We start from the raw sequence: 15,788 nt of genomic DNA on the forward strand, positions 1-15,788 counted from the left end.
CTGTAGAATTTATTTCTAGTTTTTTACCTTTGTGGTTTGAGCAATTGGTTGGTAGAATTTCAATATTTTGGAATTTACTGAGGCTCTTTTTGTGTGCTAGTATGTGGTCTATTCTGGAGAATGTTTCATGTGAATTTGAGAAGAATGTATATCCTGTTGCTTTTGGATGTACAGTTCTATAGATGTCTATTACGTCCATCTGTTCTACTGTGTTGTTCAGTGCCTCCATTTCCTTACTAATTTTCTGTCTGGTGGATCTATCCTTTGGAGTGAGTGGTGTGTTGAAGTCTCCTAAAATGATTTCATTGCTGTCTCTTTCCCCCTTTAGTTCTGTTAGTATTTGTTTCACATATGCTGGTGCTCCTGTGTTGGGTGCATTTATATTTAGAATGGTTATATCCTCTTGTTGGACTGAGCCCTTTATCATTATGTAGTGTCCTTCTTTATCTCTTGTTACTTTCTTTGTTTTGAAGTCTATTTTGTCTGATATTAGTACTGCAACCCCTGCTTTCTTCTTGCTGTTGTTTGCCTGAAATATGTTTTTCCATCCCTTGACTTTTAGTCTGTGCATGTCTTTGGGTTTGGGGTGTGTTTCTTGTAAGCAGCATATAGATGGGTCTTGCTTTTTTATCCATTCTATTACTCTGTGTATTTTGATTGGTGCATTAAGTCCATTTACATTTAGGGTGACTATTGAGAGATATGTACTTATTGCCATTGCAGGCTTTAAATTCGTGGTTACCAAAGGTACAACGTTAGCCTCTTTAGTATCTTACTTCCTAAGTTAGCTCACTTATTGAGCTGTTATATACACTGTCTGGAGATTCTTTTCTTCTCTCCCTTCTTATTCCTCCTCTTCCATTCTTCATATGTTGGGTGTTTTGTTCTGTGCTCTTTTTAGGAGTGCTCCCATCTAGAGCAGTCCCTGTAAGATCCCCTGTGGAGGTGGTTTGTGGGAAGCAAATTCCCTCAGCTTTTGCTTGTCTGGGAATTGTTTAATCCCACCATCATATTTAAATGATAGTCGTGCTGGATACAGTAACCTTGGTTCAAGGCCCTTCTGTTTCATTGCATTAAGTATATCATTCCATTCTCTTCTAGCCTGTAGGGTTTCTGTCGAGAAGTCTGATGATAGCCTGATGGGTTTTCCTTTATAGGTGATCTTTTTCTCTCTAGCTGCCTTTAAAACTCTTTCCTTGTCCTTGATCTTTGCCATTTTAATTATTATGTGTTTTGGTGTTGTCCTCCTTGGGTCCTTTCTGTTGGGGGTTCTGTGTATTTCCACAGTCTGTTTGATTATTTCCTCCCCCAGTTTTTGGAAGTTTTCAGCAATTATTTCTTCAAGGACACTTTCTGTCCCTTTTCCTCTCTCTTCTTCTTCTGGAACCTCTATAATACGGATATTTTTCCTTTTGGATTGGTCACACAGTTCTCTTAATATTGTTTCATTCCTGGAGATCCTTTTATGTCTCTCTATGTCAGCTTATATGCGTTCCTGTTGTCTGGTTTCAATTCCTTCAATGGCCTCTTGCATCCTATCCATTCTGCTTATAAACCCTTCCAGAGTTCGTTACATTTCTGTAATCTCCTTTCTGGCATCTGTGATCTCCCTCCAGACTTCATCCCATTGCTCTTGCATTTGTCTCTGCATCTCTGTCAGCATGTTTATGATTTTTATTTTGAATTCTTTGTCAGGAAGTCTGGTTAGGTCTGTCTCCTTCTCTGGTGTTGCCTCTGTGATCTTGGTTTGCCTGTAATTTTGCCTTTTCATGGTGATAGAAATAGTTTGCAGAGCTGGAACAAGTGACGCCTGGAAGAACTTCCCTTCTTGTTGGTTTGTGGCCTTCCTCTCCTGGGAGAACAGCGACCTCTAGTGGCTTGTGCTGGGCAGCTGTGTGCAGAACGGGCTTCTGCTTCCTGCCCGGCTTCTGTGGAATTTATCTCCGCTGATTCTGTGGGCATTTCCTGTCTCAGGCTGCTACTCCCAAATGGTGGATCCCCATTGGAGAGGGAGCGGCTGGGAGGCTATTTATCTCTGTAAGCGGCCTCCGTGCACCCTGCTGCCCATGGGGTTAGAGTGCCCAGAGATGCCCAGATTCCCTACCTGTGGACTAAGTATCCCGCCCTGCCCCTTTAAGACTTCCAAAAAGCACTAGCCAAAACAAACAACAACAACAACAACAACAAAAATCCAAAAAAAACCACTCGCTTTTCTTTGTCCTCAGGTGCTGGCCTCAGGCACCGGCTCACCGATCTTGCTGCCCGGTTTCCCTAGTATTGGGTTCCCTGTCCCTTTAAGACTTCCAGAAAGCGCTCGCCAAAAAAAATAAAATAAAATGGCTGCTCGCTTTTGTTTGTTCTCCGGTGCCGGCCTCAGGCACCCGCTCACAGGTTTTGCTCTCCTGTTTCCCTAGTATCCAGGACCCCACGCATGCACTGTGTCTGCGCTCTGGTGCGGATGGCTGGGTCTGGGTGTTTAGCAGTCCTGGGCTCCTTCTCCCTCCCCGGTCTGACTCCTCTCCTCCAGCCAGGAGCTGGTGGGAGGGGCGCTTGGGTCCCCTGGTTCTGGGACTTCTATCTTACCCCCTTCGCGAGGCACTGGGTTCTCGCAAGTGTGGATGTGGTCTGGATGTTGTCCTGTGTCCTCTGGTCTCTATTCTAGGAAGAGTTGTCTTTGTTATATTTTCATAGATATATGTGGTTTTGGGAGGAGATTTCTGCTACTTTACTCACACCGCCATCTTAGCTCCCAAATCTCCTTATATATACACTTTAAGATCAGGTTTTCCATTTCTACAAAAAAATATCTGTAGTGATTTTGATAGGGATGGTATTGAATCTGTAGATTGCTTTGGGAAGTGTTGCCATCTTAAAAATAGTAAATATTTCAATCCATGAAAACAAGATATCTTTCCATTTATTTATATCTGTTTCAATTTATTTCAACAAAACTTAATTTTTATCATTGTGATGAAATAAATGTAACATAAAATTTACCACTTAACAAGTTTTGTCTGTATAATTCAGCAATATTTAGTACACTTATACCATAAGTTCTATCCATCTCCAGAACTTTTCATCATCTCAAAATGAAGCCTCCATACCCACTGAACAGTAATGCTATATCTCCCCCACTCAGTCTCTGATAGCCACTGTTTTACTTTTTTTGTCTATGAATTTGACTCTTCTAGGTACATAAGTGGAACCACAGTATTTGTCATTTTCTCTGGCTTATTTCACTTAGCATAATGTCTTCAAGATCCATCCATGTTATAGCATGTATCAAAATTTCAATCTTTTTTAAGGATGAATAATATTCCATTGTATGTATATGTCACATTTTGTTTATCTTTTCACCTGTTGGTGAATATTTGGGTTGTTTCTACATCAGCTGGTAGATATTTGGGTTTACACATCTTGATTATGGTGAATACTACTGCCATAAATATTGTTGAACAAATACCTGCTTGAGTCCCTGCTTTCACTTTTTTGGGTATATACCCATATTTGTAATTACTGCAACATACAGTACTTATATATTTAAAAAGTTTTTGAGGAAATGCCATATAGTCTTTCACAGTGGCATCATTTTGTGTACTCACCAGCAATGTACAGTTTTCCAATTTCTCCACATCTTCACCAGTTATTGTTATTTTTTTATTTAGTTTGTTCATTTTATTTCAGGTTTTTTTGTCTTTTTTTTATTGTAATATAGTTGATATACAAACATGTCTTTCAATTTGATAGTTATATTTATTCCTACATATTTTATTCTTTTAGATACAATTGTAAATGGGATTGATTACTTTATTTTTCTGTTCATTATCTGTATATAGAAAACAACAAATATCTATATATTTATTTTGTGTCTGGGAACTTTATTAAATTCATTTATTCTAATAATTTTTTCTTGAAGTCTTTAGGGTTTTCTATATATAGTATCATGTCACAACTGAAAGTTGTGCTTCTTTAATAAATTGTATCACTTTTATTACTTTTTCTTGTCTGATTATGGTGGCCTCATCTTCTGGTAGTATGTTGAATAGAAGTGGTGGAAGTGGACCTGCTTGTCTTGTTCCTGATCTTAGAGGAAATGCTTTCAGTTTTTCACCATTGAGTATGATGTTAGTTATGGGTTTGATATATATGGCTTTTATTATGTTTATATATGTTCCCTATATACCCACTTTGTTGAGCATTTTTATCATGAGTGGATATAGAATTATGTCAAAAGCTTTTTCAACATTTATTGATAGGATCATATGTTTTTTTTATCCATCCTTTTGTTCATGTGGTACATTACATTGATTTACGACTTTTGAAGGAAGCTTGCATCCTTGGAATTAATACTACTTGGTCATGGTGAATGATCTTTTTAATGTATTTTTGAATTTGGTTTGCAAATACTTTGTTGAGGATTTTTGCATCTGTGTTCATCAGGGGTATTGGCCTGTAATTATCTTTTTTTTTGTTGTGATTTCGTCCTATTTTGGTATCAGGGTGATGTTGGCCTTGTTGAATGAATGTGAAAGCTTTCCTTCCTCTTTAGTCTCTTTTAGTAATTTGAGTAGGAGAGGTATTAACTCTTCTTTAAATGTTTGATAGACTTCTGTGAAACCATGTGGTTTTGGACTTTTGTTTCTTGGGAAATTTTTGATTATTGATTCAATTTCCATGATAGTGATCAGTCTGTTCAGACTTACTATTTCTTCTTGGTTCAGTCTTGGAGAGTGTATGTTTCCCAGAGATTTATCCATTTATTCCAAGTTGTCCAATTTATTGGCATCTAATTTTTCATAGTATCTCTTATAATTGTATTTCTGTGTTATCAGTTCTAACTTCTCCTTCATTTCTGATTTTAATTATCTGAGTCCTTCTTTCTTTCTTTAATGAGTCTAGCCAATGGCTTGTAAATTTTGAATTTTTTTTCATATAACCAGCTCTTAGTTTCATTGATCTTTTGAGTCATTTTTAATTTGAATTTGGTTTATAAATACTTTGTTGAGGATTTTTGCATCTGTGTTCATCAGGGGTATTGGCTTATAATTACCATTTTTTTTGTAGTGCCTTGTCTTATTTTGGTATTAGGTATTTGGTATTTGGTATTTCATTCATTTCTGCTCTGATGTTTACTATTTCCTTCCTTCTACTAACTTTGGACTTTTTTCCTTTTTCCAGATCCTTTATGTATAAGGTTAGATTGTTTATTTGTGATGTTTTTTGCTTCTTAAAGTAGGAATTTATCACTGAAACTTTCCTCTTATGACTGCTTTTTCTGCGTCCCAACAATTTTGGACCATTGAGTTTCTATTTTCATTTATTTCCAACTATTTAATTTCCTCTGATTTCTTTGATGACTCATTGGTTGGTTAGCATCATGCTGTTTAGCCTCCATGAGTCTGTGGCAATTTTTCCCAGCTTTTTCTTGTAATTGATTTCTGGTTTCTTACCACTGTGGTCAGAAAAGATGGCTTTTATTATTATTATTGTCTTAAATTTATTGAGAAAGCTTTGTGTCCTAACATGATTTATTCTGGAGAATGTTTCATGAGCACTTGAAAAGAATGTCTATGCCACTGTTTGTTGATGTAATGTTCTTAATATATCCCTTAAAACCATTTGGTCTAATGTGTCATTCAAAGTCACTGTTTTCTTGTTGATTTTCTGTCTGGATAATCTACCCATTGATGTAAGTGAGGCATTAAAGGCTGCTACTATTTTTGTATTGCTATTAATTGCTCCTTTTATGTGTTAATATTTGCTTTATATATTTAGGCATGCCTTTGTTAGGTGCATAGATATTTTCAGTTGTTATATCTTCTTGCTGCATTAAACCTTTAATTATTGCATAAGATCCTTCTTTGTCTATTTTTAATCTTTGTTTTACAGTCTGTGTTGTCAATATAAGTATTGCGAATACAACATTTTATTTTTTCATTTCTATTTGCATGGAATATCTTCCATCCCTTCAGTATCAGGCTATATGTCTTTAGGTCTGAAGTGATTCTCTTATAGGCAGCAAACACATCAATCTTGCTTTTTAATCCATTCAGTTACCTTGTGCCTTTTTGTTGGAGCATTTAATCCATTTATATTTAAAGTAATTATTGACAGGCATGTATTTACTGTGATTTGGTTAAATGTTTCCTGGTTGTTTTTGTTGTTTTTCTGTATTTTCTTCCTTCCTCTCACTGTCTTTCCTCATGCTTCATGATTTTATTTAGTGTAATGGTTGGATTTCCTTCTTTTCTTTCCTGTGTATGTGTTATAACTTTTTGATTTGTGATTACCATTGGGTTCTTCTTTGATATCCTATGAATGTAACAATTTATATTAAGTTGATGGTTACTTAAGTTGGAATGCATTCTGAAAGCACTACAATTATTACTCCTCTTCCTCCACATTTTATACATGTGATGTCTTCTTTTACACCCTTTTATTTAGTGATTCCCTTAACTAATTTTTAGATGTAACTGATTGTACTCCTTTTTTCTTTTTGACCTTCACACTAACTTTTAAGTAATTCTTCTACTACCTTGGCTATATGTTTGCTTTAACCAGTGAAAATTTTCCCTTTCATCATCTTCTTCCTTCTAGTTAGGGTCTTCACCTCTTATAGAAGTCCTATTAACATTTCTTGTAAGGCCAGATTAGTAGTGGTGAAATGCTTTTAACATATTCATCTGTGAAGCAATTTATCTCTCCTTTAATTCTGAGTGATGAACTTGCTGGCTAGATTATTCTTGGGTGAAGTTTTTCTGCCTCACTTCTCATGCTGCCATCTTTTCCCCTCTGTGCTTAACTTTTATATAACTTTATTCCTCTTGAATTTCTTCTCCATATTCAAAAAGTTAATTTAACTGAAGTTCAGTGATGAAAACAAAGTATGTCATGTTTGAGGCATACAGAATACATGTGGAAAGGAGTAAGGTAGTGGTTACTTAAGGCAATAGTATTCTTTTTTGGTTTATAATTTGTTTTAGTATATGTAGAAACAAAGGACAAGAGGAGACTGTGAACATTTCTTGAGAATCTGACTATGTGACCTATAGAGGGTGATAGATCATTCACATGTTACGGTGTATGATACACCACCATAGTGCCTTGTATATAAAAGGGTCTTAATAAATATTTGCTGATTCAAGTGAATCAGCATTTAGAGTATCAGTTTCTACAAACACGAGTAAGTGCCATCTTCCCATCATTTGGTATTTCGTGTACAGGGATCATTCCATAGATTAGAACATTAACATTACAATGCTTTTCTGTATAGAAAAGCCTGTTCATTCAAATTTGATATATTTTCCCTAATTAGTCTTAGATAATAGGACTTTACAGTAATGGGAATTGGATTCCTACACTAAGTGTTTAGGAATAAAATAAAATAATTTAAAATGTATATGGCCTAGAAAGAATATTAATTCAATGTCTAGTCAAGAATTATTTGTAATGAGTATATGAAAACTGAACTGTTCTTCTCTGTGCATACTAGGGTAATATTTTTGGATTACAAATGGATGTTTCTGATATACTTTAAAATTGTATCTTCTCTTTAATTGGTATTTATCTTTGTTTTTGATTGATTGGCTTGCTAAATTCTTTTAAACAGTATCAGTCTACCATTTGTTTGAAGTATTACAAATTCTGAATTAGCAAAATACAACTTAATGAAGTTTGACAGGACAATTATAATAGTTAATGTGAATTAAAATATACTGATATTTTGGCATTCCATTTAGTAAAAACAAACACTAATAGGTCCATTAAGTAAAGCAAGACAACAACTTAATAGAAAGAAGATAATAGTTTCTTATCTAGTTCCTTAAATCTCAGCTCATTTGATTTTTGAAAAATAGTTAGAAAGGGGATAATGTACTAATCCAGGGAAGAGATATAATTGAATGAAATCACTAAGCTTATTAGAAAAAAATACATGTTATTTTGATAATTGTTTAACTCTTAGCTTAGCTTTTAACCCAATCAAATGAGGGAGGACAAAAACTTAAATTCCCACTGTTATGGGAATATTAAAACAATATATGATCCTAACATAATAGATTGTGATACTTTAATTTTGATACTTTTTCCATCTGAACACCAGTAAAATGTTAGCTCCTATGTAGTTCCCTGTTGTCCAGTAGTGGGTTATGAAATATTTGATGCATGGTAAAAATGGAAAAGTAAAATTTCTAAAAAATCCATGTACAGTGAGATATTTTATAATGTTTTTTGGGAACTGGAAATAATAACCATCTTTTCGCTAGACTATGGGAAGTAAGATACACAGATTTTGTTGTGTTCTAGGTGATTCATTTGCTTTATGGATTATTGAAATTAATGTGATTTTTAATATGATATGAAATAATATATAATAGTTTTATTGTGACATTCTTCTTTTCCATTGGTTCCTCCTCAGTACCTGTTCAGACTTTTGACTCCATACCTTGTTTCATAAATTTCTTCCCACTTCCTCCTCATCCCTCTGCCTGTGTTGCTAGCTCTTTGTGTCCTGAGACTCATTTCATTTGCTCTCCTGAACTTCCTACTGACTGACTGGATCCTGACACATTGTCTTACCTAGATATCTAGGTACCAAATTCATAAGTACTATGAAAGGGGAAAAAATCCCAGAAACATTCAATTCAGTCTAAAAAATACAGTTTGTTCTTTTAGATTCCAATTAATCCAGCTTTGAGAACTAAAAGAATATATTATTATGTTGTTTCGAAAAGTTATATGCCATGTATAAATTAAATTTATCTTTAAATTCTTTCATATAATAACCTTCTGGAAAACACTGTTTGTGTTCATATTCTACAAGGATAGGCCCTGAATATTTAAAACATCTGAAGTAAAGATGTAATCAGATTCACATGATGCTATATAAATGACTTAGAAATATGAAAAATGTAAGTAGCAAACAAGACAGTGATGTTATGCTTAGAGAGAGTGCCAAACATGGGCCTAGAGGATTGTTATTACTTGTGCAACTTTGAACAGAGCATTCTCAGGTCACTGAGTGGGTGCAGTCACTTCAGTGTTTCTACTTCTGCCATTACTTCAGCAGCAGCTCTACTTTGGGTTTGGTGACAGCATCACTTTCTGAAAAAAGGACCAAGAACACTGCACATGGCTTCAGTATTCAAATAAAGCATATATACAAAAGCAATAAAGCTATGCAACTTAATAAAATTAAGAGGAAACCCATTATACAACTTTTGTTTCTTCCTGTATTTCCTGTTTTACTGCAAATCAATGATTTGGCACAGGAGACTAAAAGATAGAAATAAAAATCAAAACACTTCATTATAAAGCTGAAAGTAGTGTTTCAAAGAGAAACGTCATTCCCTCCTTACATGTGTCTCTTCTGAGATCTGGTAGTGAAGAACATTGTTTTCTCTTTAAAAATATTCATAGATCTTTTTTTAGACAACAGTAAATGACATTGCTTCAAGAGTCCTCTTTTCTTGAAACAAGTCCATTAAGTAGAGGATCTAAAATGATAAAATTAGTAGGTCAACCTAGGAAACTAATGCACTTCTCTTATGACTTCTAAGCCAAGCAATCCCCAAATACCCTGTCTTCCTTTCCTTAAAATATCTTGAGTGAAAAATATGATTTCCAGTTCACTAATTTATAATCATTACATTTTACCACCATTAAAAATGATCTATGAAGCTTTTAGAAGATAATTTCTGAAATTATACTTTATAAATTATACACCCGCTATCTCGAATTTATCTTTTCTAAGATTTTATTTAGAATAAATATTTCCTTTCTCTGCAGCAGCCTAGAATACAACTGTTCAGAAGACAATACAAACATTTTAACATCCTACAAGTTAAATGTCAAATGCAGTATAAGTTTTTAAGTGGTATTGTGGAATACTAGAAAGGAATCAGCCTTAGCATAAGTCAGATCTTGGTTTGAAACCCAACTCTTCATTTACTAGCTATGTAATTTTGGGAAATTTTTAAATCTTTCTGAGCCTGTTTGCATATCTGAAAAAATGGGGATATAAAAACTGACAGGCTATAAATATTAAATTGGTCAATGTATTTGAAAATATCAAGTATATTGCCTGGCTCATAAATGACACATAACAAATAGTATATTGTTATTGCTTACATTACTTTATTGGCAAAGTATGAGGATGTCTTTTCCAGTAAGTGTAGATGAAATGAAAGACTTATATTTGCATGGGAGTTTGCACCAGAGCTGGAATTATGAAGTATATAGTTCATTATAAACTGAATTTAGATATACTGCTGTTCAAATAGTGTCTTCTAATACATAGCAACCCTGAAGAGAAATAGACTTATAACAGGTACTCAACAAGACAAGGGCCAGCTCTGTCAGACCCCACTCCAGCCTCATGAAGGAATTTTTATTTTTTTATTTTGACAAAAGCTCTTCTAGATGTAAAAAAGCATAATCTCTTTTTATCAATAAATTTCTTCACTTAGCTTGCAGATATTAATTTTTGCTTAAAGAATGCATATTTGGAAGACATTTGAACATTACCCACATTAAATTTATTATGATACACAACCTGTTCCTATATCTAATTGATTATAGTTCATTTAGATGTGTAAAATGGGTAGAAAATCATTAACTGTATTTCACAATGATGAGAAAGCAGGGACAAGTAGTACTTGAAAAGCAATTATTTAAGAACTAACACTTTTGTGTAATATTTGTCAGAAAAATTCACTATCCATAGTTGTGATTTACAGAAAAAAATACAAGATCTCAGGGAGGACTTATGCAAAGAGAAAAACTTAAGAAGAGCTACTCAGAGCTGAAGAATACAGTAACTGAAGTGATACAATGGGGGGATTTAAGAGTAGATTATTACAAGTAGAGGAGACAATCAGTGAGATGGAAATGAGAGAATAGGAACACAACCAAACTGAGAAACAGAGAGGGAAAAGGATCCCTAGGAATGAAAGAATGATAAGAGATGTGTAACCAGTCCAAATGAAACAATACTCACATAATAGGGATATCAGAAGGAGAAGAGAAAGACAAAGGAATAGAAAGTTTCTATGAGGATATAATTTTTGAAAAATTCTGCAATCTAGGTAAAGAAAAAGATAATCATATCATGGATGTACAAAGAGTCCCTAACAAAAGGAATCCCAGCAAGACAACAGCAAGACATATAATAATTAAAATGGCAAGATCAAGAATAAGGCAACAGTATTGCAAGCAGCCAGAGAGAGAAAAAAAGATTCTTTATAAAGAAAATCCCAGGAAGCTATCGGCAGACTTATCAACAGAAACTCTGCATTCCAGAAGGGAGTGACATGAAATATTTAATGTACTGAAAGAGAAGGATCTTCAACTTAGAATCCTCTACCCAGAAAGATTATCAATTAAATTTGAAGCAGGGATTAAACAATTTCCCAATAAAAAATGTTGATGGAATTCACCACCACTAAGCCAGTTTTTTGTTAAGGGACTGCTATAGATGGAACTGTTCCTAAGGCTAAATAGATTACTCCCGTGAAAATAAACCCACAATAAAGGTAAGTAGACCTATTAATTACCAAGCAAGTACAAAATTAAAACAAACAAAAGAAGCAAAATCAACTATACAAAAAAATCAGTCAAGGGATACACAAAAAGTGCAGATTATGACATCTACACATAAACTGTTAAAGAAGAAGATGAAAAGTACTTTTAGATTTTGTGTGATATAGAGCAATCAGCAACTTAATATATACAGTTGCATAGTGAGGAAGCTATCTGAACCTTTGACAAACACAAACTAAAGCCTACAATATATATAAATAAAAAAAAGAAATACCTAAACACAACACTAAAGAAAACCATCAAATAACAAGAGAAGAAAATAAGAGAGGAGCTATAAAAACAACCAGAAAACTATAAAGTGGCAACAAGTACATACTTATCAATAATTACCTTACACGCAAATGGACTGAATATATCAATCAAAAGACATTGAATGGCAGAATGGATAAAGAAACAAGACACATGTTATGTTGCTACAAGAGACTCATTTCAGACCCAAAGACATACACAGACTAAAATTGAAGGGATGGAAAAATATATTCCTCACAAATAAGAAGTATAAAAAAGCAGGAGTGGCAGTACTTAGACAAAATAGATTTCAAAAAAAAAAAAAAGAAAGTAACAAGACACAAGGAGGACATTACATAATGGTAAAGATGTTAGTCCAACATGAGGCTATAATCATCATAAAAATCTATGCAACCAACATAGGAACTCCTAAATATGTAAAACAATAACAGAATTAAAGGGGGAAATAGATTGTAAGAAATTTATTTTAGGAGACTTTAACATAACACTCACATCAGTAGACAGATCAACCAGAGAGAGAATAAACAAGGGAACAGAGGCAATGAAAAATAAATTGGATCAGGTGGACTTAGTGGGTATCTAAAAAGCACTCCATCCAAGAGCAACAGGATACACATTTTTCTCAAGTGTACACGGAATATTTTCCAGAATAAATCACTATGACACAAAAAGAGCCTCAATCAACTCAAAATATTGAAGTTATGTCAAGCAGCTTTTCAGACAACAGTGGTGTGAAACCAGAAATAAACTATGCAAAGAAAACAAAAATCATACAAACACATGGAGGTTAAACAACATACCACTAAATAATCAATAGATCAATGAACAAATTAGAACAAATCAAACAATACATGGAAAACAAAGATTCAACAAGTCTAAAATCTGTGGGATGCTGTGAAGGCAGTTTTAAGAAGGAAGTACGTAGCAATACAGGCTTACCTCCACAAACAAGAACATACCCAAATAAACAGTCTAAACCCACAATTAAGGAAACTAGAAAAAGAAGAACAAATGAATCCCATAATGAGTAGAAGAGACAAAATAAGGTTAACAGCAGAAATAAATAAAATAGAGAAGAATAAAACAATAGAAAAGTTTACCAAAGCCAAGAGTTGGTTCTTTGAGAATATAAACAAAATAGATAAAACCCTAGCCAGACTTATCAAGAGGAAAGAAAAACAAACAAAATCATGAACGAAGAAAGAATAATCACCAGGAATACTACAGAAATAAAAGGAATTATTAGAGAATGCCTTGAAAAATTATATGACAAAAAAACTGGACAACCTAGAAGAAATGGACAACTTCCTAGAAAAATAGAACCTTCCCAGACTAACACAGGAAGAAACAGAAAGGCTGAACAGTCCAATTACCAGCAACGAAATCAAATTGTTAATCAAAAAACTACCTAAAAAAGGAAAAGTCCAGGAACAGATGCCTTTGCAGCTGAATTCTATCAAACGTTTAAAGGAGAGCTAAAAACCATCCTTCTTAAAGTATTCCAAGAAGTAGAAAAGTAGGGAATACTTCCAAATTCATTCTATGAGTCCAGCATCACTCTAATAAAAAAACCAAACACACCACTAGAAACGAAAATTATAGACCAATATCCCTGATGAACATAGATGCAAAAATCCTCAATAAAACATAAGCAAACTCAATTTAAAAATACATTAAAAAGGAGGTGGAGCCAAGATGGCAGCATGAGTAGAGCATCTGAAATATCCTCCCAAAAACACATATATTTATGAAAATTTAACAAAGACAACTCTTCCTAGAATAGAGACCAGAGGACACAGGACAACATCCAGAACACATCTACACCTGCGAGAACCAAGCGCCTCGTGAAGAGGGTAAGATACAAGCCCCAGCCCGCCAGGACCCAAGCGCTTCTCACCCCAGCTCTCGGTGAGATGAGACGAGTCAGAGCAGAGAGGGAGAGGGAGCCCAGAACTTCTAAATACTCAGCCCCAGCCATCCACACAAGAGCACAGTCACAGTGCATGTGTGGGGTCCTGGATACTAGGGAAATAGGACAGCAAGACCTGTGAGACGGTCCCTGAGGCTGGTGCCAAGGGACAAAGAGAAGAAGGTGGCTTTTTAAAAAAAATTATTTATTTAAAATTTTTTTTTTTTGCAAGTGCTTTTTGGAAGTCTTAAAGGGACAGGGAATCCAAAACCGGATGGAAGCATCCTGAGACAATTAGTCAAGAGGCAGGGAATAGGGGGAACTCTGGGCACTCTAACCCCCTGGGCAGCAGGGAGCACAGAGGTCCATCACGGAGATAAATAGCCTCCCAGCTACTCCCCCTCCAACGCAGCTACACCATATCGGAGCGGCTGCCTGAGGCAAGCCACGCACACAGCAACAGCGGAGATAAACTCTATAGCAGCTGGGCAGGAATCAGAAGTCCAGTCTGCACACAGATGCCCAGCACAAGCCACTAGAGGTCCCTGTTCTCCCAGGAGAGGAAGGCCACAAACCAACAAGAAGGAAAGTTCTTCCAGCCGTCACTCGTGCCAGCTCTACAAACTATTTCTATCATCATGAAAAGGCAAATTTACAGGCAGACAAAGATCTCAGAGTCAACACCTGAGAAGGAGACAGACCTAACCAGACTTCCTGAAAAAGAACTCAAAATAAAAATCATAAACATGCTGATGGAGATGCAGAGAAATATACAAGAACTAAGGGATGAAGTCCGGAGGGAGATTACAGACGCCCAGAAAGAGATTACAGAAGTGAAACAAACTCTGGAAGGATTTATAAGCAGAATGGATAAGATGCAAGAGGCCATTGATGGAATAGAAACCAGAGAACAGGAACACATAGAACCTGACATAGAGAGAGATAAAAGGATATGCAGGAATGAAACAATATTAAGAGAACTGTGTGACCAATCCAGGAGGAACAATATCTGTATGATAGGGGTACCAGAAGAAGGAGAGAGAGAAAAAGGGATAGAAAGTATCTTTGAATAAATAATTGCTGAAAACTTCCAAAAACTGGGGGAGGAAATAATCGAACAGACTACGGAAATACACAGAACTCCCAACAGAAAGGACGCAAGGAGGATAACACCAAGACACATAATAATTAAAATAGCAAAGATCAAAGACAAGGAAAGAGTTTTGAAGGCAGGTAGAGAGAAAAAGGTCACTTATAAAGGATAACCCATCTGGCTATCATCAGACTTCTCAACAGAAACCTTACAGGCCAGAAGAGAATGACATGATATATTTAATGCAATGAAACAGAAGGGAATTGAACCAAGGATACTGTATCCAGGACGATTATCATTCAAATATGAAGAAGGAATTAAACAATTCCCAGACAAGCAAAAGTTGAGGGGATTTGCCTCAGACAAACCAATTCTACAGGGTATTATAGAGGGACATTTCTAGATGGGAGCACTCCTAAAACTAAACAGATGTCACCAGAGAAAATAAAATCACAGCAAATAAAGCAGACCAACCGAATACTAACTAAAGGCAAAAAAAAATTAAATCAACTACCCAATAATAGCAGTTTAAGGAAACACGAAAGAGCACAGAATAAAACAACCAACATATAAAGAATGGAGGAGGAGGAATAAGAAGGGAGAGAAGAAAAGAATCTTTAGACAGTGAATATAACAGCTCAATAAGTGAGCTAAGTTAGGCAGTAAGATACTAAAGAGGCAAACCTTGAACCTTTGGTAACCACGAATCTAAAGACTGCAATGGCAATGAGGACAATCTTTCAACAGTCACCCTAAATGTAAATGGACTCAATGCACCAATCAAAAGACACAGAGTAATAGAATGGATAAAAAAGCAAGACCCATCTATATGCTGCTTACAAGAAACACACCCCAAACCCAAAGACATGCACAGACTAAAAGTCAAGGGATGGAAAAACATATTTCAGGCAAACAACAGCAAGAAGAAAGCAGGGGTTG

The sequence above is a fragment of the Manis pentadactyla genome, chromosome X (assembly GCF_030020395.1).
Source record: "Manis pentadactyla isolate mManPen7 chromosome X, mManPen7.hap1, whole genome shotgun sequence".
Taxonomy (NCBI): domain Eukaryota; kingdom Metazoa; phylum Chordata; class Mammalia; order Pholidota; family Manidae; genus Manis; species Manis pentadactyla.